Below are 12,568 nucleotides of genomic sequence, written 5' to 3'. Positions count from 1 at the left end.
ATATTTATGGGTGAGGAGTAGTTTCTCCAGACAAGCAATTGATGAGCCTTTCTGGCAAAAGCCACGGCTTCTTTTCAGGGGCGAGATTATACATTTTACTGTCTTCACTCCCCTGAGTGGTACCCACTGAAGCAGGACTACCACAAGGACTTTTCTTACGATGGCTTACGCCACCGTCGTCACCTTGTCAGAGACACGTGCAGGTGACCGTATGGGAGATCGTACGGGCAATGAGGGATCATCCTTATCGTCGGTCCAAATAGACTGTTTACTCGTCTATCAGAATGAGCCCTCTCATTCGAAGGCTCATAGTCAGCCGCCTGACGGGTATCAGGCGACTGTTCCATTCTCCCCGAGTCGGCCACTTCATCCGACTCGCACGCGTAGTCGACCTCCAAAGTGGGGTCGTATTCACGTGGTGAATCACCACGTGCACTCGCAGCATCTAGTGTTGTGCGATTGGAAGACACTACGGTAGACGGAACGTCTACCGCAAGAGATAGCAGTGCGTCACCCGCGGCTGCAAGAACCGCAGCCGAAGTCGCAGCACTATCGTCACCCCGCATGAATTGTTTCTTCATGCGATGGAATTTAAAATGATGGATCTGACCAATCAAAATCATTTTAAAAATTAAGAGGTCACATTGCGACCACTCCATTTAATGACATTCAGAGTGATTGTCGTTTAAGGGAGGGATGATGTAACGGGGTGTATCGTTACATGAAATTAACACTTAAAGGTTGTTAATAAATACATTATCTAAAAGGTAGATAATTTTGAGAGGATATTACTTTATATAGTAATATCCTGAATTTTTATCCCATAAACAGATATAGGCCATTATGTCTATTTATTCCGCAGACTAATCAGCTGTAGAAGTAATCAAAGAGAGTTACAAGACAAGATAGAGATAAGAATTCATTTACATGTTTAGTATCAGGTTATAGTTAAGTCAGCATTTACAAAGATAGATTAAGAGACACTTAACTATATTAATACAGTTTTCATTTTACCCTCTTAAGTTAGCTTGTCTTAAGAGAAGTCTTCCTCTGCACGTACAGTGTACGTCACCTACCGAAAGGCACCACTCACAACTGAAGCAGTGTGAAGTGGACTTGTACTTAAACAGTATAAGTCGTAGTGCCCCGTTACACGCAATGGATAATGAGTTGTAAGAAAAGCTTGAATACCAGTATAAATGCACCGTAGTAAACACATTGCGTCATGAGCACCGAGTCTTCTTGGAGAAATATAATGAATTGGTAGCAGGCCACAAAATAGCAATACAGTAATTATTTTTCAATAATCCCATCTATATCTAAGTAATCGTTCACGTCCAAGACTGTATAGGCCGCGTATGTGGCAATATCGAATTATTTGGGGGTGTAAGCCGGGGTGTGTGGCTAAACCGAACGGGGTGTGTGGCTATACCGGCTCCCTAAATATATTATTTAAAAGTGTATAATTAAGTTAGTAGAAAAAAGATAGAAACAGATGAACTTAATTAAATTAAATACAGTTTTCATTCAAGCCAATTTAAAGCAAGTGTTTCAAAGAGAGTCTTCCTCTGCACGTACTAGTGTACGTGAAGTGACGTACCACTTGCACTGAAGCAGTGCAAAGTGGACTTGTACTGAAGCAGTACAAGTCGGAAGTGCCCCGTTACACCTGGTAGCACTTTGTAGTCCGTCCAAGGACCACAGTTCTATCATCTAACATGGACAAGGTAGATGATAATGAAAATACGCATCACGTTTCGCGTTATAGCTACTCCTTTCTAAGTGATATAAAGGAGTGTGGTCGAACGAATGAGTTCGACCGTAGGAAATGATGCCATCCTGGCCATGCTGTCCGGTTTGGACAGAGATGCTTTTCTTTCAGCCATCGCCAATTTCATACAACATGAGCTTGACGAGGTGAAGAGGAGGTAGCCTTGCTTGATATAGAACTTTTAATAATTAAAATAAGTTTTAATTCCTCTTCTTTAATTAAATAATGTATTATTTTATTAAAAATCGAATTCCTAATTTTATTTGTAACCAAACCGTTTATCCATTCCCTGTTAAAAAAAATAATATTTATTTTTTTTTTAATAAAAGACGTATTTAACAGAAATTGAACTTCGGGGAAAAGTTATATTTAATTTAATTTTATTTTGATATATAAATTTCCTAAAGAATTTTTTTTTTGTGAAAATTAAAATAACAGTGAATTGGCTCATCATATGTTTACTGTGGGTTTAGATGTAGATACGAGAGCTTATTTTTCAGCTGCAACTATGATTATTGCGGTAAAATGAAAGTTCGAATCTTTCTAAGCATATAATTTTGAAGTATAGCCAAGCGGTAAGGCCTCCGTTTTTGGTAGAAACGACGCACACGCATCGTCAGGAAAACTGAACGATAGACATCTCTAAGTATAGAAGAGTTGAAGAGGGCACCCATTTAAGGTGGTTCGTCGAATTGGACGATGCCATAAAGGCTCGTCACATCGTCGACGAGCAAATGCAAGTCGCATTTGCTTAATCAAATTTGGTAGGTCGTGCCGAAACTTGGGCACTAGGCCTTAAGTTGCGCGACCCATATATCTTTAAACGCTAGAGGCTTTTAATGCCCGGCTCAAACAGACGTTTGAACCGCCTAGGGCAGAGTTCAGAGCTCGATCAGAGCTTCTGAAACTCAAGCAAGGTAAGCGTGATGTCCACGCTAAAGCCCAGCACATTCGACTTTTAGCGAGTTGTATCACCAATAACCCAGTTCATGAACAGACGTTGATTATGGTGTTCCTGCAATGTATTACGGATCATCCCGTAAAGACCCACCTGTTCCGCTTGGAATTGGATACGCTTAAAAAAGCAACATCCGTTGCGGAACAGGAGGACTTAAGCTTGAGACGAGCTGAAGCTAATTTGTCATCGTATCGTCCTCCGAGACGACACGAGCTTGGATGTCCAGAACCTATGGACCTCTCTTATGTCGAAAGCGAGAAACCTCGCTTTTTGAACAATAAACGATTACAGAGATGCAATCGCTATCAAAACTTAGGTCACTACGCTCATGAGTGTAGTGCCCCACGCCCAGTACCAAGTGGTACTGAACGTAATTTTGGACCGTATGCCAAAAAGGGCAACGGTCGCGGATCCAACGTTGTTGCGAAATCGCAACAGCGAGGTGGACCGCCAAAAACCGGTCAGGGTCAGTAGAGGCGCAACGCCCTACTGATCCAGCAACCTCAAGAGAATTTGCAAATCTCTTGACAAAAGTTGCTTCAGACACACAATCATTATGTTTCTCTGCACCTGGTGATGCGGTATCTTTCATCACCTTGAAGTTTAAAGTGACAAATGATTTGTCACTTAGATCCGTAGTGGACTGCGGAGCGTCGAATAACTTTGTTCGTCGCCAATCTCTAGAGGGTCGTAGGCTCAAATATGTTGAGCGCGACATCCCTCCAACGAGGATGACGATGCGTTTAGCGACAGGCACATCGATAACCGTGATGAAACGCGTAGTGAAATTTCACTACAATTAAAAAGATTTACAGTATGATGATGATTTCATCGTACTGGATAAGGATGACAAATTTAATGTCATCCTAGGTCTATCTTGGCACAGAAAGTATGAGCCAAGAATTAGCTGGCAGCATCGATCCGTAGAGATGCCTGCCACTTGTTCATCAGATGGCCATCTAATGAACGTCTTGGAGCGTCCACAAGCATGTGGATGTACTACGAGTGAGTGCGATGGCCTCACTGGTGGTACAGTCGGTCATACGACTGCACAAGATCACAGTGTAATTTCTTATCACACTGTGGATGCAGCTGCCGGCGGCTGTGCGAATGCACAGCTAGCGCCGAAGGTCCACCATCGAATAAGTCGAGTGGATTGAGACATGAATGTACGCCCAGCGGGCGACATCCAAGGAAGATACAGATTGCCTTAAAGGGACAACATGATGATCCTAGGTCGAGTAGAGAGTCGACATAGAGGACCCGACTGAGATAGCGCAATCAAAGTTGGAAGACGTTGAGGGAACAAGTTTTCATTTATTTGAGGAGAAAGCTCCTCAAATAGGTTATGCTTAAGTGACTTATTTTCAGCATCCCGAAGGATTAATCCCTCGGGAGCCTGTGGAAAAAGAATCCCAGGAAAAAACCGACACCGAATGTCTTGGTTACTGAAGGATCAAGAGTAGGCGCTTGTACTCTTGATCTGTATGCGCCTCCAGAAATAACTTCGGAGATTACTCAATTATCAACCCTAGAGCCTAAACGGTTCTTGGGTACGAGAATTCGCACCGGGTTATTTCGACGAAGTATTCGTCCATAGCCAGGCTATGGACGGAAAGACGGACGTGGAAGTTCATAAAACTCCCGTTCGTCAGGTTCTTACACTTATGCGAAAGCATAAGTTGTACGCAAATCTCAAGAAGTGTATATTCGCTGCAAGCGAAATGCCACTTTTTGGGTGCATGGTCGGTAAACACGGCATGCGCCCTGATCTCGAAAACATCAAGGCAATCACCGACTGGCCAGTTCCAGTCGATGTCAAGGGACTTAGAAAGTTCCTTGGGCAAGCGGCGATGTTGCACAAGAACTTACGCAATTACGCCGAGATGACAGTTCATCTCTCTCGTCTCATGAAAAAAGACGGGAAGTGGTTATGGAACGCTGGTTGTCAGCGTTCCTTTGAAAGCATCAAGCTTTGCTTGATGCTATCTTCCATCTTGGCAATCGCAGATCAAGACAGACCATTCCATGTGGTCTGTGACGCCAGCGATTTCGCAACCGGCTGATCGAGAGAGTCGACCGCGGAGGACTCGACTGGGATAGCGCCATCACAGTCGTAAGACGTTGAGGGAATAAGTCCCCCACGTACTTAAGGAGAAATCTCCTTAAATAGTTAATGCTGAAGTGACTATTGCAAAGGATGGCGAGGTGGTTATCCTTCTTCGCGGAGTATAATTCCTCCGTCGAAAATAAACGGACGACTTAATGTCGTCGCTGATGCGTTGTCACGCCGACCCGATTCCGAGCCGGCTGCGCACTCCAACAGTGAAAATAATCCCACTGTTGTAACACTCATTACAAGCGTTCCGTCATCAACGTTGTTTGATGACATAAAGAACGTCTACACAGAATATACAGACCTTCTGCGTTTATAGGATCATCTGACGAATCCATCCAACAAATCATTAAGAAAAATTACCGGCTTCATATCGATCGTCATCCGATCGATACACAACACGCAACGGCTTTCATCCCAACTCACAACGATTTGCAATTGCGCATCATGTATGAGTGTCACGATTCACCAACAAGTCGGCATCGTGGACGTGAGAAACTAAATTCACAGTAAGTCGCGACTTTTATTGGGTCCGCCAGTATCAGTTCGTGCGCAAGTACATTCGTGCTTGCGAGGTATGTCAACGGGTGAAGCCTAGCCCTTCATCCCATGCACCTCTACATCCTCTCCAACTTCCGGCAGAAAGTTGGCGGTCCGTTTCTATGGACTTCGTCTTCGGATTTCCCGAAGACGATCACAAAAACAACGAAATTCTTGTTTTTGTAGACAGATTCAGCAAGATGTGCCATCTTGGTGCAATAGCAGAGTCCAATACGGCTTTGAGCTGTGCCCGTGTCTTTATCGACACGGTATTCAGCCTCCGCGGTTTACCCCGTGAACTAGTTTCCGATAGACACCCACGATTCACGGCGGATTTTTGGCAATCCGTGTACCGATCTCTCAAAACACGGCTGACTACGTCAACTTCTGATCATCTGGAGACGGATGGTCAGACAGAACGCGCCAATCGCGTCCTCGGTGAGATAATTCGAGGTTACGTCCAATCGTATCCGAATTGGAGCGAGTTTTTACCGATGGTCGAATTCGCCATCAATAATTCGGTGCATGCGTCTACAACGCATACACCGTTCTTCGTGAATGGCTGACGCCATCCTCGCATCCCCACCCAATTAAAGGGATCCTCTAGTTTAAGGGGGGGGACTCGCGCGAGCAAAACCGGCTCTGGATCATGCTAAAACGCGTCGAAATTACCGACGACGCGAATGATGTCGATGTCGAAGCAATCGACGTCGAAAGAGAGGAACTCAGCAATAGTTATGACACTATTGCTCCCAAAAAATGAACTTGTACCAGCGAGGAATCCTTCGCTGAAGAAGAGAAAGATCTCATGGCAGTGTGCAAAAAGTGCACTTAAAAAGACAAAAAATGAGTCAGCACAAGAATTTCTGCTGGATCGAGAATAAGTAGTCCGTTTCGTGCAGGATTCCATTGCTAACGCAGTGGACCGGCAGAAATGGAACGCTGACAAACATGGAAGAGCAAATGTTCTTTCATTTAAAATTATTGATCTAGTACTACTGTCTACGGTAAACTTACCAAAGCATTTAGTCACTACTGTGGGTAGTATTAAGCTACTTCCTAAGTCCATTGGGCCATTTCGTGTACTGGATCGCAGAGGCAATGCGTACACAATAGAATTGCCATGAAGGATGCGAACGTATCCTATGCGGCTCCGCCCGTACCTTCGGTACGCGGTTTCTTCCGCGGACGGATGTGACCACCCCTTTTACGAATCATCAAAAGATCCTTGTGATCATGAGCCAGACTCTCATGTTGAGCATGGTGATTCTCATGCCGAATTCGAAATTCCTCGAAATCGCGATGAGCTGACGGCAACTCGTCACGAAGAGCGTGATACTTCCGTTCGTACTCCAACATTGAGTACGTACTTTTCGAACGGTCTTCCAACCGTTCGATACGTTGAGTCTGCACCTTCTGTTCCAACGAGTGATTCTTACCGCGCTCGCGATCAAGACCGTCCTCCAATACATGGAGGTAGTGGTCGAGTTTGTCGATCATCGACATAAGATCCGACACACGGTGTGGATCTAATTTTTCCTCCTCCACCACAATCATTGGTGAATTCCCACAGTGGTCAACGTCTCCTTGTGGAACGTATCCAGAACCACAGTGATGAGAAGGGGCAGCGAACGAGTTATCTTGTTCGCTGCGGTTATCCACCTTCACATGACAGCTGGGAGCCTCATTCCCAGCTGGTAGCTGACGTTGAGGGCCTCGTCCGTCAGTATGACGAGACCCATCCGATGGTTCAGAAGGTCCATCGGAAAACACGCGCCCCTGTCGCTGTTTCCGCAGGATTGGCGTGTTTAAAACACAGGGAGATCGCAATATAATAAATTTAAATAAATTTTATTTATATATCGATTGCAAAACGTCAATCGCTTCGCGCATCTCGATAGAGATATGAGCCCTTCCCCAGGGCGAAGAAAGGGATTAAACATCCCCTTTCACTCGTTTCGTGTTATCGACACATCACGAACAGGAATCACCCCATGTGAGGCATGGAAGTCCTGCTCGCGAAACAATCGGTGCAGTTCTAACCTTGCACTTGTTGGAGCTCGATTTTCAAACTTAACGTGAACCGCGTTAAGCCTTTGAAGTCAGGCTTCGCGTCCAATGTCTTTGACGTTGCGAACAAACGCGTTCCAGGCTTGCATCAACGAGCTTTTATCTCGCTTGTTGTTGCCACTATACCATCGATGCTTAAAAAAAGCATCGAAATAAAAATCTTTCTCAGCGCGAAGAACTTTCGCGCTGGGATCAAGGCCATGTAGCTTGTCGCAATAAATAAGGGATATTTATTGGGAGTAGTAGTTTCTCCAGACAAGCTATTGATTAGCCGTTCGGACAAAAGCCACGGCTTCTTTTCAGGGGCGAGACGAGACATTTTCTTGTCTACGCTCCCCCGAGTGGTACCCACTGAAGCAGGGGTACCACAAGAACTTTAATTACGATGGCAAACGCCATCGTCATCACCACGCACAGGGATAAGTGCGGGTGAAGGCACGGGAGACGGTGCTGGCGATGGGGAACCATCCTCATCGTCGGTACCAAACATGCTATAGCGAACGCTATTAGCACGTCTATCCGATTAAGCCCCTTCATTCAAAAGCTTATAGTCAGCCGCCTGACGATGATCAGGCGACTGTTCTGCTGTCCCCGTGTCCGCCATTTCGTCCGACTCGCATTCATAGTCGACCTCCAAAGAGGGGTCGCACTCACGTGGTGACTCACCACGTGCACTCGCAGCATTTAGTGTCGCGGGAGAAGATGATACTACGGCAGACGAAATGTCTGCCGCACGAGACAACAATGTGTCGCTCGCGGCTGCATGAACCGCAGCCGAAGGTTCCGCGCTATTAGCTGACCGCATGGACCCGTTAATTATTTGATAGAATTAAAAATGATGGTTCTGACCAATCATCATTGTTTCCACTTAAGTGGCCTTATGGTGACCACTCTATTTAATGACAGTCAGAGTAATTGTCGTTTAAGGGGGTGAGATGTAACACGGTGTATCGTTATGAAATTAACACTTAAAAACTGTTAATAAATACAATATCTAAAAATTAGATAATATTTCGGGAATATTACTTGACATAGTAATATTCAAAAAGCTTATTGGTAGCTATAGGCCTTTATATCTACTTGCTCCGCGGCCCAGTCAGCACTGGACGCGCGGAAAGAGAGAGATAGATAAGACTTTATTTCATGTTTTGTATTAGTGTATAATTAAGTTAGTAGAAAACAGATAGAAATAGAAAAACTTTACTATATTAAATACAGTTTACTTTTAACCACATTTAAAGCAAGTGTTTTAAAGAAATTCTTCCTTTGCACGTACTAGTGTACGTGAAGTGATGTGTGGCACCACTTGCACTGAAGCAGTGCGAAGTGGACTTGTACTGAAGCAGTACAAGTCGGTAGTGCCCCGTTACAGATACATTCACCGCTGACCAAGCGGATTTTCAACACGAACCTAGAAAAGCGGCTAAGACCGGGTGAAGTCTGGCGGTATTCATAGCAGCCCGCTTGTCACCATGCGCGTACTTTGTAACGGTGTCCGTAAGGAATTATTGTTACCTAAAAGAGGAATAGTGTAACGGGCTAAAGTTGCCCTTATGTTACACAGTCCCCGTTTAGTACACAAAGTGTACTTAACGGGATGGTCAATTACTTAAGTGAAGTAATTAGACCCACCACTTGGGTGTGGCTCACATTGTGACCCACCCTTGTGAATGTGATGCACATAGGTGCATTCACATTAGGATGGATGACGCCTAGCGACATCAGTGATGACGGCTAGCGTCATCCGTTACGCGAGGTATCTAGAAAGATACGCTCGCAATACATCTTAGTGTTATCGACAGAGATGACATTTTATGAATGATATAAAGATAGGTATTTATATTGAATACGATTAAATATAAATCAGTCTGATAACTACTTTCTTTGGTAAGTGCGCACGAGGAATCGGATCACGCTTCCGTGACGACACGTATACCAGAGTACTAAGTGCGTTGGGTGAGGTCGCTAAGGCACCCACCACAACTACCTTACTGCAAGCACGGCCATATGATGGCTCGCTGCTATGCCAGGGTCCCTGCTGGGGCAAAGACGCCCAGCAAGAGGACTCCCTTCTCAAAGGGCGATGGCAAGAACCAGCGTGCGAGACGCATGAGTTCTGCATCGACCACTGAGGGGTCGAAAAATGCAGGAGCGCAGTAGGGGCGGGATGCCCTACTGACGCGGACTCTGAAGCTACCCTAAACTCAGGGTTATCGAACAATTGGGTAGCATAGTCCCTGAGGTCTCGAAATTTCGGACCTCAACCCTGCTGGTCTATAGCGCTCAAGAACGAGGCTATGACGAGGTGATGACCCTCCTAGTGGATCCGGATGCATCAAAATTTTTGTAAAACTCGCGGCTTTAAGAAAGAGACCAGCGATGTTTGAGTCGATTTCCAGGATGGCAAGCGAGAAAAGGCGACCGTTCGTTTAGCGAACGATGCGCTCGTGAAGTCTGAGAGAGTTGAGGTAGAACTCGCCTTCAGCTTTATTGACTTCTCTCGTAAAGAGAAGTTCACAGTGCTAGGTATGGAGAGTCCGTATGACCTCATCCTAGGCATGCCATGGTTGGCAAAACATCAACCATGGATAGACTGGCGTACACGCACAGTTGCGAACTCTACGCAGGACACCGAAAAGATTGTGCTCGTGCGATAGCCGTATGCAACTGATGTCGTGTCGAACACAGTTGAGGGTGCGTGGACGGGATGTGAAACGTCACCAATTCCTACCTAGCTCGTGGAAACTGGGGTAGTGAAAAGGGCAATGACAAGTAGTCATGTGTCCCATAGTCCTGCACAGAGCCGAGAGCCTATGGCAGTTGACGGCGAGCTCACAGGAAGTCATGCGTCGCATAAACCGGCACAGTGCCTATAGCCTGGTGCGGTTGGAAGGGGTGCGTTAGCCAGGAGTGCATCGGCACCCGCTTCCCAGAAAAAGGTCGTGGTGACTCGAAGAATGAGTACCCGACAGATTAGGACGATCAAAGGCACGTCTAAACGAGTGACCTTTGTATCAGTCTCTAATAAAGAGGACGGGCCTTCGAACGAGGTGTTCGAGGCCGTCAAAGACAAAGTTGCGGAGGCATCATCAGTTGAGGTGCTCCGGCAAGTCTTTAAATCTACCGAGGAGATAGTAAATCTCCCGGAGATGTCGTGGGATCTGTTCCTTGCCGAATTAAAGGAAGGAAAGATCCACGAAATAGTCGCACCAGTTCCAGAAGAGAACTTGGTGAACTGTTGCTCGTCGTCCACAATGGACGAGAGCGTCCTAGAAACGGACAAAAAGAAAGGGTTTGTTGCTCAAGGCTGGGATGCCTTGAGAGACAGTCCATTTTTTGAGGATCTGTGGAAACATCGCGATGTGTTCCCAGAAGAAGTGCCGAGCCACCTACCACCAGATAGGGGCATCGGGCACGAGATTTATCTCGAACCTGGCACCAAGTATTGTGTGACCAGGCAATGGCCGTTGCCGAAAGAACAAGTCGATTATATCGATAAGTTCTTCGACACTTCGAGGTTAGACACCAGGAAAGTGTGTCTAGTACGAAAGCACAATTTCAGCCGTCAACGTTGGCAGCCATGAAGGCATACCACGTGACGAGCTCATTGGCCTTTGAAATAAAAGAGAGCTACAGTCAGGACGACCACTGTTGCCTGCTGTTGGATCACTTTGGTGGACGAAAGGTAACCCTTCCGTCGCACTGAAAGCTAAGCTAAATCGCTTTAACTACAGCGATGGCCTGTTATGGCATCAGCTCTAGATCTGTGTCATGAGGCACATAGATTCTCAAGGGATCACATCACCTTGTGATCCCTTGAGAATCTATGTGCCTCATGACACAGATCTCAAGCTGATGATCCTTCACGAGCTCCATGATGCGCCATCTAATGGGCATCTGGGCCGTGAAAAGACATTCTTACGAGTGTTAGAGGAATTTTGGTGGCAGATGGGTGGTTAACTCAATTCGCTCTTGCGAAAGTGTGTCAGCGCGTTAAGCCTACACCGTTCAGCAGTGCGCCACTGATGCCGCTACCAATTCCAACCAACGGTTGGAAGTTAGTAAGTCTGGACTTCATGTTTGGCATGCCGCTCGATCATAAGGGTCGGACAGGGCTAGTCGTCTTTGTAGACAGACTTAGCAAAATGGTGCGTTTAGCACCAAGAAAAACATCGATCACAGGCAAGGAGGCTGCTTTCTTGCTCATGGGTCATGTTTACCGACTACACGGGATGCCTGAGTCCATAGTATCGGACCAGAATCCACGTTTTACGTCTGGTTTTCGGCGACATGTGTTCGAGCTGCCAGGTAGCAAGCGCAACATGTCGACCGCAGATCACCCCCAGAGCGATTGTCAAGCCGATCGTGCCAATCGGGTCGTGGTGGATGTCTTACGCACTATAGCAACTCCCAAAGAATGACTCAATGTTGGAGAACGAACGGAAGTATCACGCTCTTCGTGATGAGCTGTCGTCAGCTCATCGCGGTTTCGAGGATCTTCGTACACGACATGAGAATTTTCTGAGTCAGCATGAGAATCTGGTTTGTGACCACAAGAATCTTTTAGGGATTCTTGAAAAGGGTGGTCAAACTGATGGGAGCAAGCAATTGCTCTTTGTGGAGTTCGCTATAAATAACAGTGTCCACGCCAGTACGGGTGAGGCACCTGTTTTATATTAGCGGACTGCGCCATTATCGGACGCCAGTCTCGTTTGTGCACAGCCCGACTCTTAGTGGGGGAGGGCCCCTCACTATGCTCGGTGCGAAGAGGGACATAGGTTCGTCAATATGACGATGACCCGCAAGAGTATCATCTCAACGATAGAAACTTGCCCTAGTGATCCTGCCAGTATAGCAGTGGTCAATAAAACTACGTTCTATGGCCGACCTCTCGGCGGTGTCATAAGCGACTTTGTTGCTAAAAGCATGAGCGAGGCTCAACACTTTGTGGATAAGCGATTAGCCATCACACGAAAAGTCCGTGACTCGATGGCAAGCGCACAGGACAAGCAAAAAGAATATACGGACCGAAATGGTCGCAAAAATAATGAACGCTTTAGAGTGGGTGAAAAAGCACTATAAAGTACTGCTACCCTACCTAAAATGCAATTTC

The sequence above is a fragment of the Bremia lactucae genome, assembly GCF_004359215.1.
Source record: "Bremia lactucae strain SF5 chromosome Unknown BlacSF5_NotPlaced_49_SHOA01000009.1_1371882bp, whole genome shotgun sequence".
NCBI classification, from domain to species: Eukaryota; Oomycota; class Peronosporomycetes; order Peronosporales; family Peronosporaceae; genus Bremia; species Bremia lactucae.
This window is presented reverse-complemented; position numbering follows the sequence as displayed.